Source organism: Temnothorax longispinosus, chromosome 1 (assembly GCF_030848805.1).
Source record: "Temnothorax longispinosus isolate EJ_2023e chromosome 1, Tlon_JGU_v1, whole genome shotgun sequence".
Taxonomy (NCBI): Eukaryota; Metazoa; Arthropoda; class Insecta; order Hymenoptera; family Formicidae; genus Temnothorax; species Temnothorax longispinosus.
Window position 1 is genome coordinate 13135724 of NC_092358.1, and position 9691 is coordinate 13145414.

At 34.2% G+C, this 9691-nt stretch overlaps 1 long non-coding RNA gene across 2 annotated transcripts; it reads left to right on the top strand.

Annotated features, from left to right (window-relative positions):
* The first annotated feature begins 4367 nt into the window (after positions 1–4367).
* LOC139813015 (uncharacterized) lies at positions 4368–5554 on the top strand. Of its 2 annotated transcripts, none has more exons than XR_011732013.1 (3): positions 4368–5040; positions 5131–5329; positions 5415–5429. It is a non-coding gene; the product is annotated as an uncharacterized lncRNA (long non-coding RNA). The 2 variants fall into 2 exon arrangements; XR_011732011.1 differs by having other exon boundaries at positions 4370–5040; positions 5131–5325; positions 5415–5554.
* The last annotated feature ends 4137 nt before the right edge of the window (positions 5555–9691 follow it).

Consider the following 9691-nt stretch of genomic DNA (forward strand, 5'->3'; position numbering starts at 1 on the left):
TCCCAAAGGAAAAACGGAAGAAATGGGACCTCAAGGGAGAGAAAGGAATATTTGTAGGTTATGGAGAAACAACAAAAGGGTACAGAGTGTATTTCCCAGAAAAAGAAACAGTAGAGATTAAACGGGATGTAGTGTTTGTTACACCAAAGGAAGAGGAAAGCTGTAAAGAAGATAGGCAACACTGTATATGCCTGCAAGATGGTCTCATAATGGATCGATTGGAGGATGGACAATCCGAACAATCTGAAGAAAGTATCGACGATGAAGAAGCAAGTGAACTTCAGATTGAAGAAATTCAAGAAAATATCGACGATGAAGAAGCAAGTGAACCTCAGATTGAAGAAATTCAAGAAACAGAGGGAGAAAGTGCTGAAGAGTACGATACACCAAATGAAGAGATAGATACACCTACGAGTACAACTCGGAGTGGAAGACGAGTAAGAAAACCACGGAGATTAAATGATTACGAAACCGGCTTTGTCGTAAGTCTCGATAACGAACCAACGAGTTATGCAGAAGCCCTGAAAAGAAAGGATGCGGAAAAATGGAAGAAAGCCGTAAATACGGAACTAAGGTTATTAATTGAGAACAACACATGGACTAAAGTAAGTAAGTTGCCTGAAGGTAAAAAAGCAATAAATACTAAATGGGTATTTAAGATTAAGAGACTAGGTAATAATGAAATTAAGTATAAAGCTAGGTTAGTAGCTAGGGGATTCGAACAGAAAGATAATTTTGATATTCATGAACTGTATGCTCCTGTTGCAAAGTTAAATACGTTTAGAGTGTTTATGTCTGTAGCTACAAAACTGAATTTACCGGTGTATCAAATGGACGTATGTAACGCGTTTCTTAATAGTAAAATCGAAGAAGATGTCTATTTAAAGCTTCCAGACGGTACTTTGTGTAAACTAAATAAGTCGATTTACGGTCTTAAAAAGTCTCCAAAAGATTGGAACCAAACGTTTGATGAAGTAATGAAATCAGAAGGCTATGTTAAATCAAGTAAAGATTGTTGTATGTATACAAAATGTAACGGAAGTGTTAAAATATTCTTACTGTTGTATGTTGATGACATCTTATTGTTTGGAAATTGTAATACTGAGTTAAAAAGGTTAAAAGAAGCATTATCTAAATTCTTTAAAATGAAAGACATGGGAAAGATAACAAAGTACTTAGGTATGAACGTAGAGCAGGATCTTAAGAAAGGTATAACCAGAATTAGTCAAACTGAATACTTAAAAAGTATTTTAGAAATAGGTATATGGTATGTCGGATTGTAAACCTTTGTCGTTACCTATAGATAAGAATTTTAAATTTGATACTTTAAAGAGAACAACGTCAGAAAGTAAAGAGATAGAGACTGAATGTAGGAAACTAATAGGCTGTCTTATGTACGCTGTAATGGGTTCTAGACCTGATTTATGCGCAACTGTTACAATGTTAAGTAGATTTCAAGACTGTGCAAGTACAATGTTATATAAACTATTAAAAAATGTATTAAGATACATAAAAGATACGATTGACTTAAATCTAGTGTATAAGAGAGATGATCGTAGTGATGTAGAAGGCTTTGTGGACAGCGATTGGGGAGGTAGTCCACAGGATAGAAAATCTACGACAGGTTATTGTTTTAAAGCATTCAATTGTACGGTAATATGGTCGTCAAAGAAGCAACTGTCAGTTGCATTATCAACTACAGAGTCAGAATATACAGCTCTACTCAAGGAATCGTTATCGGAGTTCGGTATTATTGTCGATTGTATAACTTTATACGAAGATAATCAGTCAGCCATTAAGATCGCACATAATCCTGCAAATAGGAGAGTCAAGCATTTAGATATTAAACATTACTTTATAAAGGAAAAGTTAGATGCGGGTATTATCAATATTAAATATGTATGTACTAGTGAACAGATAGGCGATATATTTACAAAACCGAAGATAATCAGTCAGCCATTAAGATCGCACATAATCCTGCAAATAGGAGAGTCAAGCATTTAGATATTAAACATTACTTTATAAAGGAAAAGTTAGATGCGGGTATTATCAATATTAAATATGTATGTACTAGTGAACAGATAGGCGATATATTTACAAAACCACTGGGAGGTAACTTGTTTAAAAAGTTTAGAGATAAGATCCTTAATACAGAATAGTGAGAGAACATAGTAAGTAGTATGGTAGATTAAGATAATTACTATGTGTTAAATGATTGTAAAAGAGTCAGTTTATTTTTTTGTTGTTTGTGTTTTATGAAATAATCCATTGAGAGGGAGTGTGAAGAAAGGCAATGAATTATCGGTGCAAGAGTGCAGTTATTTTAGTAAGATTAGTTACACCGCTGGAGAAGTTGGCAGTATTGTTGCCGATCTCCCTTATGCTTGTAATCGATGAGTTTCGGAACGCGATCAGTCTCTCTGTCTCGCGCCATTCCAGATGGAACGTGTGTTTATTTTATTCTCTGTACTAATAAAGATTCGTACAATTATACCACTGCGTACTGGTTTATTTCGGTTAAACCTAACAAGTTTATAGTAAGTGTCGTTTAGACACATGAGCAATGATAAGAAATAGCTATTGTTTACGCAAAATATTACGTTTTTAAATATCGGCTTGCGAAATAAGTTGAGAAAACTAAAAGTCTCCGATACAAAATCATTGCAAATTGTTATTGTTAGTGAAATAGCTGTGATTCTAATATTGCAAGTTCTCTAAAATTTGTTTTCCTTATAGATCTTTAAATGTATAGATGTTTAAATGTAACTGATTTCCAGGTATAAAACACGCATTTATGTCCATGTTCTTATGCGCATGTTTTTTTGCCTAATAACATTTTATTGGTAATGTAAATATGTAAAGATGCTCTAGCTATTATTTGTGTTAAATATGCCATATATGTATATCAAACAGTTAAGGGGATGCTGGAGCCGTCTGTTTTACCGGCATTTTTTGTCGGCACGTAGCGTCGTATTAATTTGACAGAATTAAAAATCCTTCTCCAGAATTGCAGTACATACATTAATGATTCGGGGGAACTCTGATTTTATATAGAAAACGAGAAAAAATTACGGAAGTACAGATTTCCTTATCCTACTTTTATCCCAATATGACGTCTCGAGTTGCGGCGAGCTGTCAGCTCGTCACAACCGGAAATAAGTTGGCGCTGCAAGTTCATATTTTTAATGAACTATAGCTCAAACGATTGCTCCCTAATTGCTCCCTCAGAATCAACAATTGCTCCCCTTTTAAAATTATTATTTTTTGAAATATTTAATAAAAATAAAAAATTTCCAATTTTTATTGAAAAACATATTTATAATAATTCTATGCAACTAAATCCGGCATAGAACGATTGCTCCTTCATTGCTCCTTATTGCTCCATCATAATTTTAATGATTTATTGCATTTTTATTGAAAAAATAACAAATTAATCATTTCACAAGGCCGCCTATTGTAACTATGGCTCGGCAGCGCATGCGCATGCTACCATAACTATGCGCATGCGCGATGGTATCTGTTAGAGCTTTTACGGATACCATAGCGCATGCGCGTATGGCTTCTGCTTTCTGCTCATGGCTCCTGCAATTTTATGTGCTTCCATCTTAACTATTTCTCGCTTCGCTCTATTGGGATTTTTAATCGCTCCATTCGTATAATTAATTTTGTATGATATTTTAGCAGAGAACTGTTTATTTTCTTGGAAAAATACATTTCTCACAGTCTTCTGCAAGTATATCCAACATAAAACGATTGCTCCTTAAAGCCCCTTGCACAATGCCAGGCAATAGGAACAGGGAATAGAAATCAGAAATCATGTATAAATGCAGAATAAACAGTGACACAGGCAATAGACACAGAGTTTCCGTCACGTTGGAAATTCTGTGCCTATTGCCTATTGCCAACCAATCATAGCATTTGAATTTTTTAGGTTGTAATTAACGATTTTTTGGTTATTTCCTGTTCCTATTGCCTGTTGCCTGGGCCCGTATTCCGTTCCTGCCTACCGACAACTGTCGGTTCGATAAGTGTCGTTGCGCAGGTTTTTCATATCGTGTAAAAGCTGCGCAACGACACCGACAATTGTCGGTAAGCGGATTTTAGCGGAACAGAATACGGCCCCTGGCATTGTGCAAGGGGCTTAATTGCCCACCTGTCAGCATTGTGCATGAGCCCTTATTGACGTTAGGCTTAGTTTCCACGCGTCGCGTCATCTGTCGTTAAAGCCTCTTGCACAATGCCAAGCAACAGGCAATAGGAACAGGGAATAGAAATCAGAAATCATGTATAAATGCAGAATAAACAGTGACACAATCAATAGACACAGAAGTTTCAGTCACGTTGGAAATTCTGTGCCTATTGCCTGTTGCCAACCAATTATAGCATTCAAACTTTTTAGGTTGTAATTAACGATTTTTTTAGTTATTTCCTGTTCCTATTGCCTGTTGTCTGGCATTGTGCAAGGGGCTTAACCAATCTAAACATCCCATTACAAATAATGTAATAAAATAAGATGTTTTGATTGGTCGCGACGGATAACGCGATGCGTGACGCGCTCAGTGGAAACTCGGCCTAAGGCTGAGTTTCCACTGAGCGCGTCGCATCGCGTTAGGCCCGGTCTACAATGGATGTCGGAAGTCGGAGTCGTAAGAAATTGACCAATCACAATCTATTATTCTCCTTGCGGTCGAAAAATAATGAATGGTCAATTGATTGGTCAATTTCTTACGACTCCGACTTCCGACATCCATTGTAGACCGGGCCTTATCCGTCGCGACCAATCAAAACATCCCATTTTGATCCCGTCACAAGTAATGTAATAAAATGGGATGTGTTGATTGGTTAACTTGTGATGACGCGACGCGTGACACGTAGAGAGCCTCGTAGGGAGAGAGTGGCGAACTCGTCACGTGACCCCCTTTCCTCTGATTGGTCGCGGGCGTTAAAGCTCCTTGTGACGTAAAGAAGAGGTTAAAGCAGGTTAATGTTTACAAACTGTTACAAACTAAGGTTCCGTCGCGTTACAGCAATCGAGTCTCCGTAAGTGATACGTTATTATTAATACTGAAATTAATACTGAATACGAAAAAATTTGCCCTCTTCGATTTTATATACATGAAATAAATTCAGTTTTCAGTGTTTCCTGCATATTAAAATGCCTGGCAGGTGCAGTGCTCCAAGATGCACAAATTCAAATAAAGAAGGATTTTGTTTAACAACATTTACTCAAGATCCTAAATTAAGACAAGAGTGGATCGATGCTGCTGGAATTCCGGATTGGAACCCTCCAAAATCAGCTGTATTATGCGAAGTTAGTACTGAAGTGTATGTATGTATAAATGTATTATGGTATAACAGATATTTTTCTCTAATGTACTTGTACCTCTCATTTTAGGTTCATTTTCGTCCGTCAGCGTTATACTGCGTGGGCAACAAGAAATTTATTAAAAAGAATATCATACCAAGTTTCTTTTGCAAGTGTGATGGATCTATAAAGAGGAAACCTCTTGCAGAAATTCAGTCTAGATTATTACTCTTAGGCAAATCTCTGAATAACAAATTTATATCCCATTTTAATACTGCTTTGAAACATCTTCCTTTAAGCACTTGCCATGATATTAAACAAAAATTAATATCCCGATTTGTGTCAATGCGTCTAAAACAACTGTCAGTTCCTTTAAGTATTACAGAAGATTCAGAGAAAATATCATCAGCTTTTGCAAGTAAGACAATGGGAGCAGGATTATTAGCTGACAGGTTTAAACAAAAAAAATATGCACGAAGATATTAAAATGAAAAGCAAGTTTATTCTTATATAGATGTAAACAAAAGTATTATTCTAGTATTACAGTTGTCTTGTGATATTGTTTAGCTTATTCTAATGTAATATTTAAACGAAAGTATTATAGTTTTGTGATATAATTTTTATCATATATGATGTTATTTTATGTGATATTATTTTATCATATATGATGTTAAAATTAATATTTAAAATGACAAATGATCTCATTAATATTTTTCTTTGCTAGCAATATCTTTTATTTGTTCTAAGTAGTTATTATATTAAAGGCCATATTATATGTAATTCGTTATTTCAGGATTTTTTTTTATAGATGTGGCTATATATGTGTTGTCGTTCTAATATATATCTTTATAATACATGTTATATAATATATGTTGTATAATGTATAAAGAGATATATAATCTAATATGTATTTTTCTATAAAATAAAACGTTACGAATTTATTACAAATATGTATTATAAATAAATGTTTTATACTAAAAAGTAAGTGTAAAAGAAAAATGTTTTATATTTTTCATGACTAATGTTTATAACTAATCTTTTATGACTAAAAATGAAACTTTTCATGACTAAAAATAAAATAACATTTCCTTGTTAAAAATTATTTTATTACATATTCTGTTATAACATATTTATTAACAGTTTAATGTTGAAAATATGATGCATAGATTTAAGGTTTTATTTCTGAAATCTTGATGAAATTAATGATATCGTCGATACTCCATTACTATTAACTTCCAGAACTTTCTAAACTCATTATTTGATTGACTATTATTGTAATCTCTTACATTTAAGCCTAATAACTATAAATATTATATAATAATAATTGTTAATAGACTCTATGTATTTATTATTGTTCATGGAATGGCAAAAGCAACATAAGAATATTATAATATATAACGTCCTATATTAATTATTAAAATACATATCTCTTACATGAAATTTTGTATGTTCAACATGTAATTTTTGTACAATACAAAATTTATTTTAAGAAAGAGAAGAAGAAAACTTTTCCTTTATAAAGAACAATGTTTTGGTGTAAAAGAAACAAATATTTAAAGAATAATAACTTATTCTTTAATATGTTTTTATAGTACAAATATGCATTTATAGCACAAATATGTATTTATAGTACAAATATTATTATCAGTATTAAAAGTACAAGATCGAATTCTGTTATCTCTTTCAGACGAAACTTATATAATTGAAATATATATACAGAATTAACAAACCAAAAAAGAATAAACCTTTTCTTTGCCAGTGAATAAATCAAAAGGAGAGTAATAATCGACGCTGACTGGCAATATATAAATTTATTATATATCTCACAGAGATATAATAAATTTATATATTGCTATTGCCAGTCAGCGTCGATTATTACTCTCCTTTAGAATTAACAAACATCATCAAAGAATTAGTGCGTTATATGTGAGATCCAAATGACTTAATATGCATTAAATCATCTTGTAAACAATGAACTCTTCCCCTTAAAACTTCACTTTCCTGTACAACATTTTTTAACTTTACTTGCATTGCCTTATAGATTTGTAAGAAGTTCTCTTCTCTATTTCTTTCTTTTGTAACTTCACATAGTACAGCTGATTTTGGAGGGTTCCAATCCGGAATTCCAGCAGCATCGATCCACTCTTGTCTTAATTTAGGATCTTGAGTAAATGTTGTTAAACAAAATCCTTCTTTATTTGAATTTGTGCATCTTGGAGCACTGCACCTGCCAGGCATTTTAATATGCAGGAAACACTGAAAACTGAATTTATTTCATGTATATAAAATCGAAGAGGGCAAATTTTTTCGTATTCAGTATTAATTTCAGTATTAATAATAACGTATCACTTACGGAGACTCGATTGCTGTAACGCGACGGAACCTTAGTTTGTAACAGTTTGTAAACATTAACCTGCTTTAACCTCTTCTTTACGTCACAAGGAGCTTTAACGCCCGCGACCAATCAGAGGAAAGGGGGTCACGTGACGAGTTCGCCACTCTCTCCCTACGAGGCTCTCTACGTGTCACGCGTCGCGTCATCACAAGTTAACCAATCAACACATCCCATTTTATTACATTACTTGTGACGGGATCAAAATGGGATGTTTTGATTGGTCGCGACGGATAAGGCCCGGTCTACAATGGATGTCGGAAGTCGGAGTCGTAAGAAATTGACCAATCAATTGACCATTCATTATTTTTCGACCGCAAGGAGAATAATAGATTGTGATTGGTCAATTTCTTACGACTCCGACTTCCGACATCCATTGTAGACCGGGCCTAACGCGATGCGACGCGCTCAGTGGAAACTCAGCCTTAGGCCGAGTTTCCACTGAGCGCGTCACGCATCGCGTTATCCGTCGCGACCAATCAAAACATCTTATTTTATTACATTATTTGTAATGGGATGTTTAGATTGGTTAAGCCCCTTGCACAATGCCAGACAACAGGCAATAGGAACAGGAAATAACTAAAAAAATCGTTAATTACAACCTAAAAAGTTTGAATGCTATAATTGGTTGGCAACAGGCAATAGGCACAGAATTTCCAACGTGACTGAAACTCTGTGTCTATTGATTGTGTCACTGTTTATTCTGCATTTATACATGATTTCTGATTTCTATTCCCTGTTCCTATTGCCTGTTGCCTGGCATTGTGCAAGAGGCTTTAACGACAGATGACGCGACGCGTGGAAACTAAGCCTAACGTCAATAAGGGCTCATGCACAATGCTGACAGGTGGGCAATTAAGGAGCAATCGTTTTATGTTGGATATACTTGCAGAAGACTGTGAGAAATGTATTTTTCCAAGAAAATAAACAGTTCTCTGCTAAAATATCATACAAAATTAATTATACGAATGGAGCGATTAAAAATCCCAATAGAGCGAAGCGAGAAATAGTTAAGATGGAAGCACATAAAATTGCAGGAGCCATGAGCAGAAAGCAGAAGCCATACGCGCATGCGCTATGGTATCCGTAAAAGCTCTAACAGATACCATCGCGCATGCGCATAGTTATGGTAGCATGCGCATGCGCTGCCGAGCCATAGTTACAATAGGCGGCCTTGTGAAATGATTAATTTGTTATTTTTTCAATAAAAATGCAATAAATCATTAAAATTATGATGGAGCAATAAGGAGCAATGAAGGAGCAATCGTTCTATGCCCTATAAAGTTGCATAGAGTTATTATAAATATGTTTTTCAATAAAAATTGGAAATTTTTTGTTTTTATTAAATATTTCAAAAAATAATAATTTTAAAAGGGGAGCAATCGTCGATTCTGAGGGAGCAATTAGGGAGCAATCGTTTGAGCTATAGTAAATTAAAAAATATGAACTTGCAGCGCCAACTTATTTCCGGTCTCGTCACAATTAAGATGTATTTCATATAAGAGATATACCATTGGTACGAACGCGAAAACAAGTTCCCCCGAATTGCACAACAAGAAAAACATCGATAAACCCTCCAAATCAAGATTTGGAAGCGTAATATAAAAGTATAATGTCGACGTGCATCGTGCGTATGTGTGCGTGCAATGTAGCGTGCTATCCTTGTCTATACAAGGACAGATATAGTTCGCCGGTCTTCTTTACCGACGCCGATCGAGTTCGGCTACGGTTCCAGCATCCCCTTAAGTACATTTCGTATAAAAACTATGATAATATCTTATGAGTATTTACCACATTATAATAGTTTTGCTCCTATCAGTGTTTATTTAATTTTTCTTTTAATACGCACATGTACGTCGCGTATAAAGTACATCGCAAAAAATATATTTCAAATTTACAGTAAACAATATAAATGTTATAATAACGTTAAAATAAATGAATAAAATTTCAAATATAATTTTAAAATTGTAAATAAATGAATGCACAAAATTCAA